Source organism: Ailuropoda melanoleuca, chromosome 3 (genome assembly GCF_002007445.2).
Source record: "Ailuropoda melanoleuca isolate Jingjing chromosome 3, ASM200744v2, whole genome shotgun sequence".
Taxonomy (NCBI): domain Eukaryota; kingdom Metazoa; phylum Chordata; class Mammalia; order Carnivora; family Ursidae; genus Ailuropoda; species Ailuropoda melanoleuca.
Genome location: NC_048220.1, coordinates 75,335,095 through 75,360,229, shown reverse-complemented (window position 1 = coordinate 75,360,229; position 25,135 = coordinate 75,335,095). Strand labels below are relative to the sequence as shown.

The 25,135-nt window shown below is 37.4% G+C and overlaps 1 pseudogene; it reads left to right on the top strand.

The window, feature by feature from the left end:
- The window catches only part of LOC100482390, a 58,263-nt pseudogene extending 46,213 nt beyond the window's left edge, over positions 1-12,050 (top strand).
- The last annotated feature ends 13,085 nt before the right edge of the window (positions 12,051-25,135 follow it).

The window sequence follows — 25,135 nt, the reverse complement described above, 5'->3', positions numbered from 1 at the left end:
GGGAAGGCCCTAAGACTTCTATGATTGATAGAACAATCAGAAGCGATGCTGGGCCCAATTTCTGCTTCCTGTCTCTTGGAAACCACTTAACCTGCGAGAATTATGTTTTCTCTGGGAACCCATATTGTGAGAATACCAGAAAAGCTCTGGAATATAAGATGTTATGGAAAGAGAGAGAAGAAGAGAATGAAAAAGAACAATGGACCAAAGAGAACTAAAGTGCCAGATATGGGTGTTGGGAAATAATGTTAGTATTTTCGTAGTTCTGCTCAGTCAGGGCTACAGGAGCAAAGACTACTGTGGGCGGAGGAGTGGGATAACAATCCTAAAGGAAAAGACCTTCAGAGAGATTTAGAGATTTATTTCCCCAGGGTCATTTCTTTACATTACAAATGGTAAGGGACTGAGAGACAAACCTGAGACCTCTCCTTCTCTCCCCAGGGAGAATTTTGTCTCTCTCGCTGTCTCTGACTGCAAAGGGGAAGGGGGGTTGGTATGCCAGCTGTTTATATTACCTCCAATAATTCATACTTTCAGTTTCCTCTCCTTTAGTACAATCCCCTTTACAGCCAGATTACATCGCGCCCTCACTGTTTCACTTGGTAGGGGACTGGGAAATGGTGAGTTAGTGCCAGGATCATCGTGTGAGTGAATAATCAGTCTCTTCTCTGGTCTGGAAACCTTATGGTTGCCTATAAGGATCAATAAATGAAGATATAAAAACCTAACAATGTGAAGTCATTTTGGATATGGTTCCTCCAGCCCCAGCTGCCCCAGCTGCCACAACCGGGATCAGAGACAAACTGCCCAGGCGAGCCGTTCCCCACTTTCTGACCCACAAAATCATGAACAAAACAAAATGGTTATTTTAAACCACCGTATTTTAGAGTAGTGTTATACACAGGAATAAATAATTAGAAAACAGTGGGTGGTTTGTCTAAATGTTATCTTTTATATATGGACTTATTGTCAAAACATTCCTTTTCACCACTTATTTAAAAATATTGCATATTTTTGTATATGCGTGACCAGGTTTACATATAAGAGAAATTTTGTATCGCAATGGACTATTCCACTCTGATTCGTGTATTTTATTTTTTAATTATATTCCAATTTTTCTTCCAACAGGTACTTTTTGATATTTACGTAAAGTTGCCCTTCTCCTCTCTCTTTAAATTTCATACCTTTCTTTTATGTTATACATGCATGTGCGAATGTTTATATGTATGAATGTATAAAAGTTTATATTCATTTATTCACGTTTATTTATGAGTATGTCTATTTGTTTATTAATAGAGTAACACCCATGTTTGCCATTCCCAAGTGAACGTGATACATCGTGCAAAGAGGTTACATATAGTATTTTGACATATGTTTATGAGTTCAGGATGGAAATAAGGCCATCTCTGACTAATGGAACCAGATGCACACATATTTACACAAAATATAATTGGGCATGTGAATCTACTAATAGAACCCAGAAAATAATTGGAACAACATAAATGTCAGTTGCCATCTTTTCCACATATGACATCTATATTATCCTGGTTACCTGACCAATATGCCATTATTACAGTGCTATTTCACTACTAAATCATTCACATAGATTAAAAATAAAAATGAGGGGCGCCTGGGTGGCACAGCAGTTAAACGTTTGCCTTCGGCTCAGGGCGTGATCTTCTTCCTCTCCCACTCCCCCTGGCTTGTGTTCCCTCTCTCGCTGGCTGTCTCTATCTCTGTCAAATAAATAAATAAAATCTTTAAAAAAAAATAAAAATAAAAATAAAAATGAAAAATTATAAGCCTCATCAGGGAGTTTAGCAATGTTGGATCTTTTCCTGACTCTGCTTGCCTATCCTAGAGACTTTGAGCAGACCATAAGAAAGTCATTTCAAAGTTTCTTCACCCAAAAACTAGGAGAAAGATTTATGCAGGAATAAAGTTCTAGCATTCAAGAAATTACTTCCTGAGGCGGATTGATAGAAAAACAGAATGAACAAGAGCTGTAAGCAGAAGGAGATTCCTGAGAAAGTGACAGAGAAGAACCGAGTAGGGAAAGACCGGAAAGGTGTGATATTTCATATTTCAAACTAGAGCCGACCTTGGGAAAGATTCATTCTCAAAATAGATAATCCCCTTGACAGAAATCCAACATTCTGCCTCAGTGAGTGAAAATGTTATAAAACGCGTGATGATTATGGGGGTTTTAAAGGATAATTTTAAATAAAGAAAGATATTTTGAAAAGGGATAGTAATAAATTCTAAATGGAAATGACATTATAATTTGGGAAGACCTACTTTCAGATGTTCTTAACCTTGAATTCATGAATCCATGAACTTCAGGTTGTCCATTATTTTCCTGAAACTGCATATACACTCATGTGATGTGTCATTTTTTTTTTTTTTTTTTGGAGAAGCTTTATATGTCTTTCATCAGATTCTTGAATAGTCTGAGTCAGAAATGAAGACTCTCCACAGGTTTCTTTGAAATGATTCAAAGTTGGAGAGCATAAACATGATAAGCTCGGGGGAAGCTTTATAAATGGATCACATCTCTTTTACCTCCATTTCCTAACGCTAAAGCTCAAAACAGGCAGCTCTAAAGCATAAATATACTTTAAAATATCGATTATATAAACAGGTTTTTGAACTAACCAAATGGGAGATTAGCCCAACACTAATTGCATGTCACCTTTGCCTTTCCTAGGAAGAGTCGGGGTTTTAACACAGTATCATCTCCATTGCTGTACCAGTTGAACCAGCAGTAGAGAAGAGCTCCTACTTGGTGGTGATGGTCCCCCGATGGAAGTGTTACTTTAGTATAGACAAGAAGTAAGCTGAGTAAGACTTACCTCTGTTTCTTGATACAGGAATAGGACTATTGAATTTTATTGACAAATCTGCTGTCAGATCAGTTACTGTTAAAAGAACAAAGTGAGGGGCTGCTGAAAAATTCTGATGGAAAAAATTAGTTTAAAATTTATTTTCCACAAAATATGAACACTGAACCTTGATTTCAATGAGTAGATATATAGATTTATGAATGTGAGGATGCTTTTCAAAAGGGCAAATTTCTCCAGTAAAAATTAGTACGTTATTCCCACAAAATGCTGAATAAAGTCTAATTTGAGTTACTGGTCTCTTCACAAAAATTACAAGCATGCTTGTTGCAAGGCATATAGGAGATAAATATAGTATGTGTGTACATTAAATAGTTAACACATTTTTAGTAAACACACTGATCCTACTAAGAGCCCAGCAAACTGATATTAAGTAGAGGGAATTACTTGGATATTTTAATAAGACCATGGTGTTAGGTCGAATATTTCTTGTCCAGGCTAAATGGAACAAATACCACCTGGGTACAGAGAATGGTAGACTTTTATTACTTGATTAGAATAAATAGATATTTTGCCTCATCTGTTCTTTTTTATTGTGATCAAAATTTTGCTTGCGGGAACATCTCATTTGCCTCATTTTCTTTCATAACTTCGGAACAAAACCGAAGTTGTTTTGTACGTAATGTTTTCTTGTAAAGTAATAATATTACTCCATCAGCACTCAGTGGGCAAACATATTTTTCAACATTCCTCTTTTAATTAACTTGTCTTACAAACAAAGGCTACCAGATGAACACAATTTATCCACAGCATGTATTTTCAGCTAGGAGGCAGATAATTATTGCTCACTGCAGAAATAATGTTCTCCTACTTGCTCATGTAAAACAAACTTTAAATGTCATTTTACAGCAATAAAGATTACATAGCACAGGGCTGTCTTAAGGGAGGACAATTACCCAGAGGAACTTCTCATTAACCTGAAGGTCAGGGGTGAGAGATGATCACCAGCTCTGCTAACGGGAACTTAAATTGCCCTACTCTAAATATAATGTCCTCATAATCACAAAAGTGGCGACAGTAAAGACTAAACAGTTATTGTGATACATTTCTATGTGGAATTATACATTGTGGAAAGTGACTTGGTACCTGCAACCTTCTCCCTTCTGTCTGGGAACCAGAGCCCAGCGGTGCTGCATGGAATAAAGAGGCTCTGGAAGCGAATTGCCTCCTTTAATAAACTAGTGGCAGCTCAGCAACATTTAAATGTATTGTTTCAATTAATCACAGGAATTGCAAAGTGATCCTTAAGCATTAAGAGAAAATTGTGCTTTCAGACAGAGTGCCTCCAGTCTGCCAACCATGCTCAGCTGTACTACGGCATTTCAGCGATGTATATGAGAGCAAGAAGCACTTGAGAAAATCATGCTTACTCATTTTTAAGCTGTAAATTAATTTTCTAAGCTGTGAAGTTCCTAAACCTCTTTTGTAAAGATAGATCATTTGTTTTCTTAATCTAAACATCTAGCCTTTCCCTAAAGAACAAAAGTTTACTTTTGTTGGCGTTAGGTCCTCCCCAGGTCAGTCATACCAGAAACTATGCTGCTTCTTTGATTCTGAGACTCCACAAATTGTAAGCCAAACAATATGTTTAGTAATAGTTTTCCAGGGGAATGTGAAGAGAGAAAGAAATACAGTCAAACTACACACATCAATTACTGTCCCAAAGAAAGACTAGTGCGGAACAATTAATGCTGTTTGGAAGCTTTGGAGAGCCCGGATGTGGTCTAGGAGCAGTCCAGTCAAAAGGAAGTGCAACCAAGCATGGCTAAACTATCTGGAAGGGTGTTACACATTGATATGAACAGGAGACACACAGCTCCTAATTGGCAGGTCACAGGATCTGCTGGCCAGTGTAAAGGCCTTATAGGAGGATATGGACTGGTCTAGTAACTTAAAACAGAAGCAAAGTATCTCTTGGTGCAATGAGAAACCTACAAAAGAAAATCATAAAGTGATTAGCACATCCTGGAGAAGGTTAATCTCCCTGGCTGAAGAAAGGCTGAAAAAAGAATAGAGAGATCTTTTCTGGTTAATGTGAAATTGGCAGTCACCCTGGAAAGGAAATGAGAAAAAGCCCTAAAATTGGCTTTGGGCCTTAGGATCTTTTGAATGGCAGTTCACTTATCAGGGTGGGAGTTTTTTCATTCTTTTGCTTGAAATAAAAACTAATAGGAAAACCTTTTAAAAATTAGCTTCTATGGAATATTCATTTGGTTCTATTCGTATGGGGAAAGGGTTCAGTTGGGTAAGGAACACTCTATTCAGCTGCAAACATACTTTTAAACGGTAAATACACAGATAAACAACGGGAATCTGAGAGCAGGGAGGCTTTTAGCCTCAAGAGTCCTATGAATAAAAAAGACTGAGAGCAGAAAGCAGTAACAAGCTAAAGGGGCAGCTCTACTGGTTTGTAGCTTAATCAACTGGTCCTGGTTTTAGAATATTTCTGAGTATTAAAGGCATTAAAGATACATGTCTCCCCAACCCCTTCTTTTTTAACAACAAACCATAAATTTTATAAGGTAGTAATTACGTCTTCTTTTTAAGCTCTAAGAAAGACTTTCTCTTTTCTTAAGCTCAAAAAACTGACTGCTGGAGGATGAAACGAGAAAGTAAGAAGTATAGTCTTCAAATGAGGGAAGAGGGACCGGCCCTACATACATAGGACAGAGGATTTGGCTTGAAGTTATAGTGAAATATAAAGTGACCGGTTCTTCCCTTGCAAAAAACTTTGTTGTTCTAGGCCTTCCCTTGTGATGATGGGTTGATTTTTAAACTAGTTTGCACTGGTAAGGTGAAAAGAAGTGACTAATAAGAGAATTCATCTGGTTCAAGTAACTATAACTACCCATCAGACTACCATACCTGAATAACCTGATTTATATTCATGAAAAATGGGGGGAATTCAAGCCAGGGAGATGCTGGCAGAGAGGGTTATGTCATGCTTTGGGGGATTGTGGCTGTCTGGCTTCATCATCCAGAGGCCAGGGGCACCCAGAGCACCCTAGAATAATCTGACCCTTCTCAAGAGGGAGAGGGAACATTTTACAAAGGCATTCTAGTCCCTTCTAAACATTTTAGTGGTTTACAAAATGTTGTGGATGAAAAAATCATTCCTATTTTATACAGGATTATAAAACAAATATTTTTATGCAGAAAATATGAAGTCCTCTGTGTTTTTATATAACGTTGAGTAAAATGTGTAGCAAGTTAAATATTTAGTAAAAAGTTTCAATAGGTTACTTTAACTTCTCATTGACCTGTTTTAGTCACCTTTGGAAATCATTTCAATGCCATGCAAAGTAACTCAACAGGAGGCTAAATCCTGTGGAAACATCATATTTAAATTTGAAATAAGCAACACAGAACGTGATGGAGAAATAATTATAAAATATTTCTATTTCTGTCTTCATGTCTTTACACATTACATGTTAAAATATCATTATCAATTTTAAAAACAAGGCATATAACTTGATGTGACACGAGAATGTATCCTGAAGACAGTTAAATGTAATCCAAGTACATCTTTGAGCCAGTTTTGCTTAAGCACATCTGTATATATCTAACACACATTTTTACTCATCTTTATTTAAACTTTCCAAGACCTGTTTGTATGCTATGGCATGGCTGCATCTTTTCATTCTTAAGTTAAAATACACTGAAAGAATTTCTCATTTAAACAAACTTTTTTCTCATACCTACAAAGGACAAAAAGGAAATTATTTAACTAAACGGTGGCTGAGAGATATAAAACATAAAACACGACCAGATAACACCATCCCGTGGTCATGCCCTGTAGCTCACACTCAGGATGGTTTGGGAAATTGTGTGCTTTTGTCTCTGATGATAAAGTCTACTGCTTCCGCATTTAGGGGGAAAAATGACTGAAAGCCAGCCAAGGAAAAGGGCTTGTTTGGTTTGTTTTTCAGTAGTGCTTTTTTTTTTTTTTTAAACAAAGAAGTCTTAGTTCTAACAGAATGATTTTAAAGAAACTATGACACTAAAAATAAATTAATTTGGTTAATAACACCTGATTAAGGTATCCCCATGAAAAATAAACAGTGCTTTGCTGATTATGCTAAGAATAAAATGTACTCTTGCTTCCCTTTGCTTTTTATTCCTTCTTCCTTCCTCTGTTTCCTTTCTTTTATCCATCATTTCTTCCTCTCCTACTCTCTGTCTCATCTTTCTTTTGTCTTTCTTTACTAAAATATTTCTTTTTTTTTTTTTTTAAAGATTTTATTTATTTATTTGACAGAGATAGACAGCCAGCGAGAGAGAACACAAGCAGGGGGAGTGGGAGAGGAAGAAGCAGGCTCATAGCGGAAGAGCCTGATGTGGGGCTCGATCCCAGAACGCCGGGATCACGCCCTGAGCCGAAGGCAGACGCTTAACCGCTGTGCCACCCAGGCGCCCCTGTCTTTCTTTACTAAAATATTTCTAAGATTTTTAAGAATAATACTTAATCTGTTGTAATAATTTAAAGTTAGCACACTCAGAAAGGACAGCAGCACAGTATAAACTTAGATTTAAATTAAATAGGGAAGCAGATTAATTTGCTCATGAAGTAATAGTGGAAGGCAAGAATTTTTTCTTTCCTGATTATTTAAAGATGATTTTCAAATCTCAAGAACATTTGAGATATTTTAGGTCATGGATCTGCCCATTTCATTATTGTGTTTTTGTGCACTCATTAAGAATCAATGTTTTGAAAATGATGTTGTGATTTTTGAAACTTGGAACAATAATGGAATAATAATAAAGAAATGATTAAGAAGTCATCAAGTACCAGTGCATTATGAACACTTTATCAATTGAAATTACATATTATAGCATTAAGGTTGCAAATTATCTTAGTCATTTCTGGCTGTTGTAACAAAAATACTATAGACGTGGTGGCTTAAACAGCAGACATCTATTTCTCACTGCTTTGGAGGCTGGAAAGTCTGAAATTAGGGTGCCATGGTCTGATTCAGATGAAAGCCCTCTTAGTGGTTTTCTCACATGATAGAAAGAGTGAGATCTGTCTCATCTTCTATTTATGGTCATTAATCCCATGAGGACCCCACCCTCATAACACAGTCTAACCCTAATTACCTCCCAAAGGCCCCACCTCCTAATACTATCACATTGGTGATGAGAGTTTCAACATATGAATTTTAGGGGAACGCATTCAGTCCAAAGCACAGATATTCCCAAAAAATTGATTAAAAATTTGTATTAAATAATAATAATATTATATGTAATTATTATTATTATTATTATTATTAGCTGCAGTTTCTACTTCCAGCAACAGTCTCTACTTTTGTGCATTTCTTTCCCTACAAAGTCCCGGATCATATGTTCCCGGAGAGGCTTTGCCAGCAGCTATGGGGTGGTCATGTGATATAGACCCAGATCTGTCGACATAACCTATATTCTTGGCTGCAGTCATAGAATCTGGGATGGGCATGTGCCTAATGGGGGATATGCAAGCACATATTGTTACTGCATTAGATACAAAAAGAGGTAGGATCAAGACCTCCATGTTATGATGATGTGATACCTGAGTACAGCCTGTTCAGAGAAAGGAAACAGATGGGGCTCCTGGGTGGCTCAGTCATTAAGCATCTGCCTTTGGCTCAGGGCGTGATTCTGGTGTTCTGGGATCAAGCCCCACATCAGGCTCCTCCACTGGGAGCCTGCTTCTTCCTCTCCCACTCCCCCTGCTTGTGTTCCCTCTCTCGCTGGCTGTCTCTCTGTCAAATAAATAAATAAAATCTTTAAAGAAAAAAAAAAAGAGAGAAAGGAAACAGAGACAAAGATAGAGCAACTGGGCCTGATGATCTCACTGAGCTCCTGTCTTCCTGCCCAAAGCCAACCAATCAGTAGGAGTTCATACAACTGCTTTTCCAGTAATATGACCTAATAAATTCTCTCTTGGCTAAAGCCATTTTGAATTTGATTTTCAGTCATTTGTTACTAACAGAATTCTAAAGGATAAATTCGATTATTTACTCAATCCAGACTATCATTTCTGGATTGATTCATCCTGCTTCATACCAATCAAGGATTGTTAGATATTAAAAATAGCATTTCATAGCTCTACGATGTTCTTTTCTTTGAAACACTGAAAAAATATCCTTTTGAGAATGCATATTGATAATATTTCAGTACTGTGTTTAGTACTGTGATTTTTAAACTTGTAAGGAGTTCAAGGGGAGATTGCTTTCTAAGGCTTTAGAGAAAAAAGGTTTTGAGTTTTTTGATAGGTTTTTGAGATAGGTTTTGAGTATTTTGATAGGTTTTTGCCTCTTGAAATATGGTGGTTAGCAACTACTTTTGGCCTTTTCCTCCTGTGGCCCCTTCCATATGGATGGACTTTCAATGTACGTGATGAACCATATAAGCTTTCTAAAGGTAGGAATGAATCATACATTGTCCCATATTCTTTTTTATAAGGATTTTTTACCTAGGCCTTTTTTTTTTTAAGATTTTATTTATTTATTTATTCAACAGAGACAGCCAGCGAGAGAGGGAACACAAGCAGGGGGAGTGGGAGAGGAAGAAGCAGGCTCATAGCAGAGGAGCCTGACATGGGGCTCGATCCCATAACGCCAGGATCACGCCCTGAGCCGAAGGCAGACACTTAACCGCTGTGCCACCCAGGTGCCCCTTTACCTAGGCCTTTTAATTATCAAAAATTAGAAATCTTTCTCACCAAGATCAACACAGGAAATTAAAATAAGGTATCAATAATACTTTTATCTGTCCAAGTATAGTGCCAAAGTACCGCATTTACCTTACTAATTGTTCAAGTAGGTTTTTTTAAAAATTGAATTTAATTATATGGTTGATAAGTTTTGCATTATCTAGACATAGCCATAATTTCTCTATTTGATTTTCTTCTTTGATTTTTTGAAATGTTAGAATCAAATCTCTTCAACTTTCTGTTTTTTTATTTCTGCTTAAGAAAAAGTGAGCTGGAACCTACAATGATTTATAGATGAAATTCAAATGGAGGAAACTATACTTTAAAAAAAAAGTTTGGTTTTTCTTTTTTTTAAGATTTTACTTATTTATTTGACACAGAGAGAGAGAGAGAGAGCACAAACAGGTGGAGCAGCAGGCAGAGGGAGAGGGGGAAGCAGTCTCACTGAGCAGGAAGCCCAATGAGGGGCTCGATCCCAGGACCCTGAGATCATGACCTAAGCCAAAGGCAAACACTTAACAACTGAGCCACCCAGGTGCTCCCACAGAAAAGTTTTTACTCTAAAACAATATTCTGGTTAGACTGGAATTTCTTTTTTTATTTAGGTGATAATCACATCACTGAATATAACTTGTGACTTATATTATGTTGCTTTAGTCTAGGTTTATTGAGCTAAGAGATTCAGAAAGGACTTCTCATTTACATTTTTATCAGTCTCTTTAAAAGTGTTTATTTAATAACAACTTTATAACAAATCACTAGTCTTCAGAATCTCTCTTATTTATACATTTCTCATCAAACAATATTTTTGAAGTAGCTTTATTTTCATGGACTTCTGATGCTTTTTGCTTCCTGTGAAGTCGGAGAGAACTGTTTTTCTCCCTCTTAGCTAAGGCAGAAAATTTCCTATATTTAAAAATTAGTTTTCCATGTAGAAACTTCTAAAATGACAAAAGATGTATTTTTAAATAGATAATTAAAATGTCAATTAATAAAATGTGGATTCTAAAAGACAAATGTAAAGATAACCAGGATACAGTTTCCTATATTCCAAAAATCTACATTACCAGAGGACAGGGGTCACACACCTGATTCCTCATGGAGTGAGAGCAGGGTTTATAATCAGGTTGTCAGCTTCATAACCCTGAGATTTCAGTCATAAGTAGTTATTGGGCTTCCTCTATTTTATATATTGGGCTTCTACCTGAGATTTTGTTTGTACTAAAAGGGTCCATGGAAAAGTAAATACATAAATAGATAAAATAAACATTCTTAACTTAGTCTGTTAGAAAACTTCTAAGGCCAACATTCCTAATTCAAAAATAACTGATTCTAAGACTTCTTGTCTCTCCTCAGCTAGTAACACAAAGCCATACATAGCATAAAGATAAAGATGGACAAATCCTACAGAAGATAACAAGACACAGAAACCGGACCCTCATGAGTTAGAAAATTCATGCCCCCACAGCTCAAAAGTCAGTCCCTCTACCAATACCAAGCCTCTTCCTTCCTGTCTCTAGGAGAATTAGACAATGATCCTTTCTGCCTATTGTAAGTTTGAAATGCTTCAAGTAGCTGTGTACACTGCTACATAGTACTCATAGAAAGGTTTTCTCCCCCTTCCCCTAAACATTTTGAGGCCAGCCACAATCAGTACCTTACTATCTTGCTGTGCCATATGCCTAGAAAAGGCACTCTATAAATGTCAGTGGAATAAATGGATACACTTTACTACTCCATTTTCCTTACATAGATGCACCTGTACTACTCATGCCCCCCCACAAGGAAGAGTACCTTTTTATTCCTTACCTATATGACTCTTCCCACCCATTCTACAGACCATGTTCAAATGGGGTCATCTCAGGGGAGGAGTTAAGACGGCGGAGGAGTGGGGGTCCCCTTTTTCAGTTGGTCCCATGAGTCGAGATGGATAGGTACCAGACCATCCTGAAAACCCACAGAATCAGCCTGAGATGCAGGAAAATACATCTGGATCTCTACAAATGAACATCTCCAGCGCTGAGTATTGAGGTACGATGTGGGGAGCCATGAATCCTCACACAGATATGGGAAGATAAACAGAAGGGGGAGGGAGCCACAGTGCTCGGGCACCAGGAAGCAGTAGCCACCTGCACTGGGGAGCGGGCCGGACTCACGGACCGGCACCTGCAAGAGAGCAGAGTGAGACCGTGAGCCTGGGAATGCGCTTGCGACCAAACTGAAATCCAAGCTCTGGAGCGCACACTCGAACTAGACTAAAATTGCGAGACCTGACTGAAAACCGGAGCTCTGGAGAGCTCACTGCAACTGGACTGATACTGGGAGCTCGGGAGTGCACGAGCGACCAGACTGAAATGAGTGACCAGACTGGAAACCGGCGCTCCAGAGTGTGTGCAAACTACACTGAAACAGGGAGCTTGGGAGCACCCATGGGAACCGGGAGCGGCTGGCAGTGTTAGAAGCACAAAGGACAGAGATGTGTGGGCCCTGGAAGTGAGCGTTGGGACACCGGCTGTGGGGCGCACAACCCGGGATGCTGCAAGGTTTTTAGCAGCACCAACAGTAACAGAGTTAAAGAGGCCAAGAGAGCTCAGTGGAGAGCAGAACTGCAATCTCTCTGTTCTGAGACAGAGGCTAGGATACAGCCACTGCTGCTCTGACTCTCAGAAGGGCCACAGAAAACCACCAGGGAAAGCCATCAGAGAACAAAAGTCCGGAAATACCAGTTTACATTGTGCCAATCCCCATTCCCCCTCTCAGCGGACAGGGAGACTCTACCCAAACAGGGTTGCCTGATTATCAGCGTGGCAGGCCCCTCCCCTAGAAGGCAGGATGAAAAATCTAGAAGCCCACATCCCTAAGGTCCCTATAAAACAAGTGCACACTGCCTGGGTCCTGGTCAATAATTTGGGCTCTGGGCAACCCCACAACCTCTCCTCATCAGAATGACAAGGAGAAATCCCCCCCAGCAATGAAAAGACAATAAGTCTGTGTCCTCTGACACAGAACTGATGGATATGGATAGAACCAAATTATCAGATTGGAGTTTAGGGTAACAATGGTCAAGATGATGTGTAGACATGAAAAAAATATTAATGAAAATATTAACGATAATATAGAATCTCTGGGGGCAGAAATGAGAGCAAATCTGGAAGAAATTAAAAATGCTATGAATCAAATGCAGTCAAAACTAGATGCTCTGATGGCCAGGGTAAATAAGGCAGAAGAACAATTTAGTGATTTGGAGGACGGGATGGTAGAAGAGAAACTTAAAACAGAAACTTGGCTCAAAAAAATCCAATCTCAAGAATGTAGATTACGGGAGATTACTGACTTAATGAAATGTTCCAATGTCAGAATCATCAGAATTCCCAGGGGGTGGAGAAAGAGAGAGGTCTAGAAGAGATATTTGAACAAATTGTAGCTGAAAACTTCCTTAATCTAGCAAAGGAAACAAGCATTCGTGTCCAAGAGGCAGAGAGGACCCCTCCCAAGCTCAACCACGACAAACTGATGCCACATCACGTCATAGTGCAATTCGCAAATATTAGATCCAAGGATACAGTATAGAAAGTGGCCAGGGAGAAAAAATTTCTCATGTACAGAGGCCAAAATATCAGAATTATGTCAGACCTGTCTACACTAACCTGGAATGAGAGGAAGGGTTGGCAGGGGATTTTTAAAGCTCTATCTGAGAAAAACATGCAGCCAAGGATCCTTTATCCAGCAAGGCTGTCATTCAGAATTGATGGAGAGATAAGGACCTTCCAGGATCGCCAGACACTGACCAAATTAGTAACCATGAAATCAGCCCTACAGGAGATATTAAGGGGGGTTCTATAAAAGTAAAAAGGCCCCAAGAGTGATATAGAACAGAAAGTTACAATCTATAGAAACAAAGACTTTACAGGCAACATGACATCATTAAAATCATATTTCTCAATAATCACTCTCAGTGTGAATGGCCTAAATGCTCCCATAAAATGCCACGGGGTTGCAGATTGAATAAAAAGACATGACCCATCCATTTGCTGTCTACAAGAGACTCATCTTGAACCTAAAGATACATCCAGACTGAAAGTGATGGGATGGAAAACCATTGTTCATGCCAATGGACCTCAAAAGAAAGCTGGGGTAGCAATTCTCATATCAGACAGATTAGATTTTAAACTAAAGACTGTAGTTAGAGATACAGAAGGACACTGTATTATTCTTAAAGGATGTATCCAACAAGTGGATATGACAATTATAAATATCTACGCCCCCAACAGGGGAGCAGCCAACTCTTAACCAGAATAAAGAGACATATAGATAAAAATTAATAGTACGGGTCCTCAACACTCCACTATCAGCAATAGACAGATCACCTAAGCATAAAATAAACAAAGAAACAAGAGTTTTGTATAATATACTAGACCAGATGGACCTCACAGATATATATAGAACACGACACCACAGAACAACAGAATACTCCTTCTTTTCTAATGCACATGGAACTTTCTCCAGAATAAACCATATACTGGGTCACAAAACAGGTCTCAACTGATACCAAAAGACTGAAATTATTCTCTGCATATTCTCAAACCACAATGCTTTTAAATTGGAACTCAATCACAAGGAAAAATTTGGAAGGAACTTAAACACTTGGAAACGTAGAACCATATTGCTCAAGAAAGATTGGATAATCCAGGAAATTAAAAATCAATTTAAACAATTTATGGAGACCAATGAAATGAAAACACAATGGTCCAAAACCTATGGGACACTGCAAAAGCAGCACTGAGGGGAAAATACATAGCCATCCAAGCCTCACTCAAAAGAATAGAAAAATCTAAAATGCAGTTTTTATATTCTCACCTCAAGAAGCTGGAACAGCAAGAGAGGGACAGACCTAATCCACGCACGAGGAAGCAGTTGACCAAGATTAGAGCAGAAATTAATGAATTAGAAACCAGGAGTACAGTAGGGCAGATCAACAGAACTAGAAGCTGGTTCTTTGAAAGAGTAAATAAGATCGATAGGCCACTGGCAAGGCTTATTCAAAAGAATAGAGAAAGGACCTAAATTAATAAAATTATGAATGAAAGGGGAGAGGTCACAACCAACACCAATGAAATAGGAAGGATCATTAGAAACTTTTATCAACAGCTTTATGACAATAAGTTAAACAACCTGGAAGAAATGGATGCCTTTCTGGAAACCTATAAACTACTAAGAGTGAAACAGGAAGAAACTGATTTTTTATTTTATTTTTTTTATTTTATTTTTTTTAAAGATTTTATTTATTTATTTGACAGAGATGGCCAGCGAGAGAGGGAATACAAGCAGGGAGAGTGGGAGAGGAAGAAGCAGGCTCCCAGCAGAGGAGCCTGATGTGGGGCTGTATCCCATAACGCCAAGATCACGCCCTGAGCCGAAGGCAGATGCTTAACGACTGCGCCACCCAGGTGCCCCAGAAATTGATTTTTAAAACAGACCGATTAATTATGAAGAGATTGAAGCAGTGATCAAAAACCTCCCAAAAACAGGAGTCCAGGGGTTGATGGATTCACCAGGGAATTCTACCAAACATTCAAAGAAGAAATAATTCCTATTCTCCTGAAGCTGTTTCAAAAAAGTGAAACAGAAGGAAAACTACCAAACTCATTCTATGAGGCCAGTATTACCTTGATTCCCAAACTAGGCAAAGACCCCATCAAAAAGGAGAATTACAGACCGATATCCATCATGAATACAGATGCCAAAATTCTCAACAAGATCCTAGCTAAGAGGATCCAACAGTACATTAAAAGGATTATCCATCATGACCAAGTGGGATTCATCCCTGGGATGCAAGGGTGGTTCAACATTCGCAATCGAACAGTGTGATAGATTATATCAACAAGAAAAGAGTCAAGAACCATTTGATCCTCTCAATTGATGCAGAAAAAGCATTTGACAAAATACATCATCCTTTCCTGATTAAAACACTTCAGAGTGGGGGCGCCAGGGTGGCACAGTGGTTAAGCATCTTCCTTCGGCTCAGGGCGTGATCCCGGCGTTATGGGATCGAGCCCCACATCAGGCTCCTGTGCTATAAGCCTGCTTCTTCTTCGCCCACTCCCCCTGCTTGTGTTCCCTCTCTCGCTGGCTGTCTCTATCTCTGTTGAATAAATAAATAAAATCTTTAAAAAAAAAAAAAGTTTAAAAATAAAAAAAAACACTTCAGAGTGTAGGGATAGAGGGTACATTTCTCAACTTCATAAAAACCGTCTACGAGAAGCCTACAGCAAATATCATTCTCAATGGGGAAAACCTGGAAGCCTTTCCCTTAAGATCAGGAACACGACAATGATGCCCACTCTCGCCATTATTCAACATAGTACTAGAAGTCCTTGCAACAGCAGACAACAAAAAGGGATAAAATGTATCCAAATCGGCAAAGAAGAAGTCAAAATGTCTCTCTTCGCAGATGACATGATACTCTATATGGAAAACCCAAAAGAATCCACCCCCAAACTACTAGAAGTTAACAGAGCAATTCAGTAATGTGGCGGGATACAAAATCAATGCTCAGAAATTAGTTGCATTTCTATACACGAACAATGAGGCTGAAGAAAGAGAAATTAGGGAATCCCTCCCATTTACATTACCACCAAAATCCATAAGTTATCTCGGAATTAACTTAACCAGAGACGTAAAGGATCTCTATTCTAGAAACTACAGAACACTGATGAAAGACATTGAAGAAGACACAAAAAGACGGAAAAACATTCCATGCTCATGGATCGGAGGAGTAAACATACTTAAAATGTCTATGCTATCCAGAGCAATCTACACTTTGAATGCCATCCTGATCAAAATACCAATGACATTTTTCAAAGAACTGGAACAAACAGCCCTTAAATTTGTGTGGAACCAGAAAAGGCCCCGAATCACCAAGGAATTGTTGAAAAGGAAAAACAAAGCTGGGGGCATCACGTTGCCTGATTTCAAGCATACTACAAAGCTGTGATCACAAACACAGCATGGAACTGGCACAAAAACAGACACATAGACCAATGGAACAGAATAGAGAACCCAGAAATGGACCCTCGGCTCTTTGGGCAACTAATCTTTGACAAAGCAGGAAAAAACATCCAGTGGACAAAAGACAGTCTCTTCAATAAATGGTGCTGGGAAAATTGGACAGCTATGCAAAAGAATGAAACTTGACCACTCTCTCACACCATACACAAAGATAAACTCCAAATGGATAAAAGATCTTGATGTGAGACAGGAATCCATCAAATTCCTACAGGAGAACATAGGCTGCAACCTCTTTGTCATTGGCCACAGCAACTTTTTTCATGACACATCTCCAAAGGCAAGAGAAACAAACGAAAAAATGAACTTATGGGACTTCATCAAGATAAAAAGCTTCTGCACAGCCAAGGAAACAGTCAAAAAAACTAAGAGGCAGCCCACGGAATGGGAGAAGATATTTGCAAATGACACTACAGATAAAAGACTGGTATCCAAGATCTACAAAGAACTTCTCAAACTCAATACGTGAGAAACAAATAATCAAATCAAAAGATGGGCGGAAGATATGAACAGACACTTTTCCAATGAAGACGTACAAATGGCTAACAGACACATGGAAAAATGTTCAAAATCATTAGCAATCAGGGAAATTCAAATCAAAACCACACTGAGTTACCACCTTATGCCAGTTAGAATGGCAAAAATTGACAAGGTAGGAAACAACTAATGTTGGAGAGGATGTGGAGAAAGGGGATCCCTCTTACATTGTTGGTGGGAATGCGAGTTGGTATAGCCACTTTGGAAAACAGTGTGGAGGTCCCTTAAAAAGCTAAAAATTGTGCTACCCTATGATCCAGCCATTGCACTACTGGGTATTTACCCCAAAGATACAGACCTAGTGAAGAGAAGGGCCATATGCACCCCAATGTTCACAGAAGCATTGTCCACCATAGTTAATTTGTCGGAGCTGAGATGCCCTTCAACAGATGACTGGATTAAGAAGATGTGGTCCATATATATTATGGAATATTATTCAGCCATCGAAAAGAATGATTTCTCAACATTTGCTGCAATGTGGATGGGACTGGAGGAGATAATGCTAAGTGAAATAAGTCAAGCGGAGAACGATAATTATCATATGGTTTCACTCATTTATGGAACATAAGAAGTAGGAAGATTGGTAGGAGAAGAAAGGGTAGAAGAAAGGGTGGGATAAAGAGAAGGGGGAATGAACTCTGAGAGACTATGGACTCTGGGAAACAAACTGAGGGCTTCAGAGGGGAGGGGCATGGGGGAAGGGGATAGGCTGGGTGATGGGTATTAAGGAGGGTACGTATTGCATGGTGCACTGGGTGTTGTACGTAAGTAATGAATCATGGAACTTGACATCAAAAACTAGGGATGTACTGTATGGTGACTAACATAATATAATAAAAATATTATTAAAAAAAAGCAAAACATCAAATGGGGTCATCTCTTCAATGACAGACAGCCTCTGAAATCCTATGTCTCCTATATTATTGTTTTCTTTTATGGAACCCTTGCTTTGTAGAATTATTAAAATTTGTAAAAAATATATCTAGTAGCGAATTTACTTATTTTATATTTCTCTCTTAGAAAGCAAGCTCTGTACAGAACTGGAATGTAATGTGTGTGTGTTCTCCTAGGACTTAATGCCAGCATAGAACTCAAGTTGCTCTTAGTATTAGTTCATGTATGAATTAAATTAATAAAACAAAGGTAAATGAGGACCTTTTTGATTTAAGACATATGTGCTTTAATAGCAAGCACTTCAGCACCCCTCATGAAGAAAGGCCATTAAGCATAAAAGGGGGGAAAGAAAAGCCTTTGTGCACATAGCTAATGCATCCTTTAGACCTTCACAGAAATGAAAAATCAAGGTCAAAAACAGAAGAGAATGTCTGAATGCATTATTAAAGACAGTTTTGAGGACCTTTCCTAACCTTTCTTTACAAGGAACTAGCTGCCCTAGTCAAGAATGATAATACAATTTAAATAATAAAAATGATGCCTATTCTTTTCATTACTGTCAAGGAGCACTGTGGCTCAACATCAGTGATTTTTATAAAACCCTTTTTGTGTTTCATCCAAGCGGGTTTGTAACAAAGACCAACATGTTGAAAGCCAATCTGTCCCATTCCCGTTTTATTGCTGTGGAAGGGTGTGCCCACGTGGAGCAAACAGGCAAAGGAACAAGTGTATCCTGAGAGAGGGAACCAAGTGCAAAGATCTGAAGGAGTGAAAGTCTTCAGGAGAACAGTTAATGGGAGGAACTTTACATGCTAGGCACTTTAGAGATGGTAATTTTAGCAATGATTAAAGTGTATTTGCTTTTCTTTCTCTTTTTAGAAATAGAAACTTTTTTTTTTCTTTTTCTGGGCTTACTGCAGCTTGGAACAAAAGACGTCTTATTTTCTAGCCTTCCTTGCAACTAGGTATGTAGTCATTTCTCTAAGTTCCGGCCATTGATACCTATGTGTGAAGATGTGGCACTTCCTCCAGAAAGAGGGTGTAAAGGTTTCAGATGTGAAGGGGCTCCTTTTGTTCCAGTGTATTTACTGATTCTTCAGGACTGCATATCAACCGTGGACTGATGGCTTATTTCTAGACCTCTAGACATCTTTTATGTGAGAGATAAATAAAATTCTATCTTATTTATGCATCCAAATCTAAGATTAACTCATACAATGATGGTAAAAGAAAAAAAAAAAAAAAGCAGGGCTTCTGATCTCCTGGAGCTTAAAAGATTAGTCAGGAACTATTTGTGTCTTTAGAAAGTAAATTTCAAAAATTCTGTGAAAATTGGGCTCAGTAATTAGATAAAGAGTTAAAATCTATTGAGAAAAACTGAACAGTAAATGCTCTGCTTAGCATTGCTAAGAATGATTCAGTAACTCGATCTTTTCCTCTATGAACTCAAAATCTAATGCTTTGAGGAAAATATCTCTTATCAATTTACTCTTTCTTTGAAGGCACAGAGCTCATTCCTTTTCCAACATCTCCCAGATGCTCAATTTAAACTGCACTTCAGGTCAGTGTTTGAGGAGTTATGACTGGATAAGAGTTGATGTGAAGTAAATCATCCTATCACGTTAAATATTTTCCTCAAAATTCCCAACACATTTAATGATATTTATTGGCTCAATTCATAATATATACATTGTCCCTTTCTTTTGTTATTTTGGATATATATTTTAACTTTGCCCTATATGGATTCTCATTTCCAGATGGGTTATGACATACCCTGTAAACTTCAAGAGTTTCTGAGTAAGTCGAATAAGAGAGCATGTATAAAATTCAGCTTATGTTGTGAAGGTGTATGAGATCTAGAATCATGCAGTCCTAAGTTTGTGTCCTGACTTAACCACTTAATTCTACCGGTTGAATGACTTGGAAAATTAAGTATCTGATCTTCAATTTCTTCTTCTATAAAATAGTAATATTGCACATGGCTAACAGAGTTGTTAGAATGTCTCTCTTCATCTCTTAGCTTTCTTTCCTCTCTATGGCTCCATTCTCAACAGTCTTCTGTGATATAGTAGTAATGATGACCAGTACATCTCCAGACTGTCAGCTAACATTTCTATGGAAAAGATGATTCCAGTTTTCTAGTTGTTTCAAGAAAACTCAATAACATGATTCTCATTAGGCTGGCTTCATTATGCATCTATCTCAGATCTCATCCACCTGTTTAGGGTAGAAAGAATTCTGATCGGTTAGGTCAGGAATAGAAACGAAGAAACGATCGGCATCAGCCCTAACCAAGAAATGGGAACAAATATTGAGGCAAATTCAATTTCCCAAAGGAAAGCCTAATTATGAAGGGCTGCAGATAGAAAGTCCACTTTGGTACTTTACAGAGTACTTCAAACAGTTTATCATTTATTTTCAGTTAAAGTCGTTAAGCTGAGCTTATGTCCTTTACTACCTTGCTTTAGCCTTTAACTTCTTTGAAATTTCTTTTCTGACAGATGTCAAGCAACTTTATTTTTGATTGATTTTCTACATGCTTTATCTCTCATCCATCTAGTCCCCATTTTTTCCTTTCACTGTAAGTCCAAAATGTCAAGTTTATTTCCTGATACCAAACACATATTTTTAACTGCTTAATAATATGACCAGGATTCTGATTCTACTGTACCAGAACATTTAATCAATTATTAAGAGCTAATTGATCACACTGTACAAACAGATAAATGGTTATTTCATTTATGCTGATTTGGCTTCATTAAGATCATTACTGTATTACTGTAATGTTAGCCTTTTTAATAGGAACTACTCATGAAAATGGTAAAATACTAGATAATGTTTTCAAACCCTCTCTTTAATCTGCTCTTTATTTTTCTAAGAACCGTAATTCTTATCTCTTTCTTAGTACTCAGTTAGAAGAATAACAAATTGTATGATATGAAGGTGACTCAATGGCCCTGGGAAATCATTTCCATTTTTTTTGAAATAGCTTCAACCGTATTTCCTTGAATGGGGTGCTCACATTTCATCCTCACTAAATATTTAGACAATGGGCCCCTTTCTCCGTATTTTCAATTTCTAATTCCCTGGTCAAACAGATGCTTTCCTGGCTCCTCCATACTTGATGTTATGAAGCATTTTACTCTGATGACCACCATTTTCCTTAAGTAACTCTCTCTTCCAGTGGTTTCCATAACAATTCCCTTGGTGCTTTTCTTACCTTTTGCCCTATGATATACAAAATGTTCTTCTTTTCCAAAAAGAGATGGAAGCAAGTACCTCAGTTAACACAAATATATATTATGTTATAAATACACTAGATCTCTAGCCAGAGATCCATATGCTTTTTCTCAATCCCAAAATTATCTATTAACACATTCAGTAAACATTTGAGAGGAACACGGGGCTGATACAGATTTCTGTATACACCAAGCACACACTAGGAGAAGTGAATACAAAATCAAAAGCTATCCATATTTTTACAAATAATAAGTTTGTTCAAATTCTATTCTGAACAGAAAAGGCCTTTGTGGAGTCTAGTGGAAGCACTGGGTATTGCAGCCTAAAAACAGTTTCTCCTACTTAATGGAGAAAAATACATCAATGCTGCAGACTTGTCAAGTATATTAGTGTACTTTGTGTGGCGAGAAAATACACAAACAATATTTGCAAAAATACTGTGGAGACCTGAATAAAGTTAGTGCCAAAAACATCAATATACTGTTGACCCTTGAATAACAATGAGTTTGAACTGCGTGTGCCCAATTACATGCAGAATTTTTTTTCCTGATAAATACAGTATACAACTGTAAATGTATTTTCTTTTCCTTATGATTTTCTTAATAAGATTTTCTTTTCTCTAGTTTACTTTATTGTAATAATACAGGATATAATACATATAAACATACAAAACATGTGTTAATTGACTGTTATTGGTAAGACTTCCATTCACTAGCAGGTTATTAGTAGTTAGGTTTTGGGGGAGTAGAAAGTTATACATGGATTTTCTACTGTGTGGGGGTGGGGGTGGCACTCCTAATACCCCCGTCATTCAAAGGTCAACTATAAATTAGTTTGAATAAGAAATGAGCTAAATATAAGTTGAATATATCAAGAAAAGCTTCAAGGAAGTACAGAATTGTGATTGAAATGAGTGGAATTTTGACCTGGAAAGAAGACGTAAAGAATGGAAGTGAATGGTATGAAAGAAGACAAAATCCATTAAGAATTATATTCTAGGAAATAACATAGTCGAACAGGAACACAGAAGGAACATTTTAAAACTTTGTATTGTTTTCATCTCTTACATTGTTTTCATCCATCACAATGATCTATTCAATGATTGTATTATGGTTCAAAATATTTTCTATCCCTTCCTGGGTGTAGATTATATTGCCCAATCCTGTTGGCATCCTGATTTGCCATGTGACTGATGGTACATCTCCATTCATCTGACTTCAGAGTGGGTCATATTAACTGCATTGGTCAATGACTTGAGAACAGAAATGCATGAATAACTTCCAAGTTTAAGAGCTAGTTTGAGTTTGCCATGTTTCTCTTATAACTCTTTTAAAAAGACTAGCAGATTCTCAGATATAGGCTGCTCTGTCATCTAAATGACATAGAACTGAGTTGTAGCTGACCAACAGTGGACATAAAATATGAAAAATAAGCCTTTGGAGTTGTATTTTTTGGGTTGTATGTTAACCTTGACTGATTGTTAGAAATTTATCAAGGGATTATTCAAAAAAGAAGGGGCTTGTGAGTAAGATCTTAAGGCAGATAAGATTTCTTCAAATAGAAATTCTAAGATAATGCAGATAGTATGAAAGAATAGAAACCACAAACATAGGCATTATTTTTTGAGTGCACTGAGTAACTGAGTTTGACGAAAACTTAGATTTGTTTTCTCAAATTTCTTAAATTGTTTTCATCTATTTATAAATAATGTTTTAAGCTAAAAATCCTACTTAAAAAGAGTGATCAGTATTAATAATATTCCTCCCATTCAAATTTTTGGTAACTTTAGAATTTAGTAAAAAAGTAAAGAAACCAATCATTATCAAGAATTACTCACAAGTTTATTGTTCTAAAATTTGAAAAATATAATGCAAAAGAGTTTGCAAGTTGCTTACCGAAGATGAGCCATACACTTGAGAGTAACAAGGTTTTTAGCCAGATGACTAGAACAGAAGATAATTCGTTTAGAATGGTTATGAAAGAAATTACAGTGTAAATCAGGAAAAGAATTACTCCAAGTGTTCAAAGAAAATATGATCATAATCTCAGTATTATAAAGCTTGTGGATCTCTCCAAAAAGATTTTCTTTTCTTTTTTTAAGATTTTATTTATTTATTTGAGATAGAGAGAGAGAGCAGGAGCAGGGGGAGGAGCAGAAGGAGAGGCAGGCGCCCCACTGAACAGGGAGCCCGACTCCAGGCTTGATCCCAGGCCCCTGGGATCATGATCTGAGTTGGAGGCAGATGCTTAAATGACTGAGCCACCCAGGCAACCCCAAGAAGATATTTTTAATTATAAAAATAATATATTCCATGATAAAAATTTAAAGAGGATGATAGGGTGTAGAGAAAAAAGCAAAATTTGACAAAACTGCAGCACTCCTCCACCATGACATACGTAAGACTTTCCACTGCCCTTCCTACAATGTAAACACTGTTGTGTTGTGGCCTGTGCTGATGCAGAATGAGGGAAGCATAAGAAGAAATCAGCTTTGGAGGCAAAGCTGACCCTCAGCCTTAGGCAGGCTCATGTGCCTGAGGAGAGCCACAGAAATCATAGTTATCTGGGGTCCAGACCTTGTTCCACATGAAGTTCCTTTAAGGACCCAAGTTATCAAGCAGAGGGACATTGCTGGGCGACTGCCAACAGACTTTTTTTTTTTTTTTGGGGGTACAGAATTTAAGATAGAATATATTATGTGGACCCTTATATGAGATCATTAGGAAACATAATTGCAAATGTTTTTAATTTTCTAGTTTCACTAAACATTCATTAAAAGTAGTATACATGCATTATATTATCCAGAAACATTGCTTTTTGAAGAACAGAATTATTTAAGACTAAAGTCAGGATGGAAAATAAACCAAAAGTAGCAGGGATAGTAGCTTAAGGGTTAAGTTAAAAATGTCCATGAAATCCTTCCTTCAGGAAGGTAGCCTCTCTGTCTTTTGAATTTTGTGAATGTTCTCCCTTTAGTTTTAATGATATTCATAATTTCTACATAAAATTCTGTATTCTCTAATAAAGTGTTAGCAGCATTCGGATTTCAAACACCGTATCTCATATTTGTCTTCCTCAGTATAATTAACACTGAGTTTTACCCATAGGAAATGCTCAATAAATGTTCTTATTAATAAACTTAAGGAAAGAGAAGTTAAAACTAGATAAATTTAACTTGAATTACAAAAGCTGTTAAATTAATTATAAGGCAAGAAATATAAACAAGGGTTGAGATGGGATTTGAACATGTGGAAGATCAATGAATACTTTGAATAGGAAAGCAATATAGTTGATATTATTGCAGGAGTATTTCTTTGGAAAAGAGAAATAGTGGAGAGAGAAACTGTATGGCAGCTAATACAATAATCTAGACTGGTAGCAGTGATGACGGAAAGGCAGAAATTGATACAGAAATTGAGTGAAAAGACACATAGGTCTATTGAGCCTATAAATTTCAAGAATTTTTTTTTTTCATTCCAAGAGCTTCACACAGTTCTGGGACATGATAGTTTATGAATAAATATTTGTTAACTTCATGTATGAATAATGTAGTTTCTGATGGAAAGGGTACATAAAAAAGAATAGAAAGAGGTGGTTTCAGGCTTCCTACCTGGTTACTTAGGAAATAACGCTCCACTAACAAAAATAAAGAAGTTAGAAAGAGCAGTTTTGATACAGAGGTTAGAGAATCACAAGATTACCCATGAATTACCCTTGAAACAATCCACTGGCAAAGATTAACAGGCAGGGGAAAGGCTAGACCAGAGTTAAAGGTAAAAACAAATATTGGATATATGGGTCTGAGACC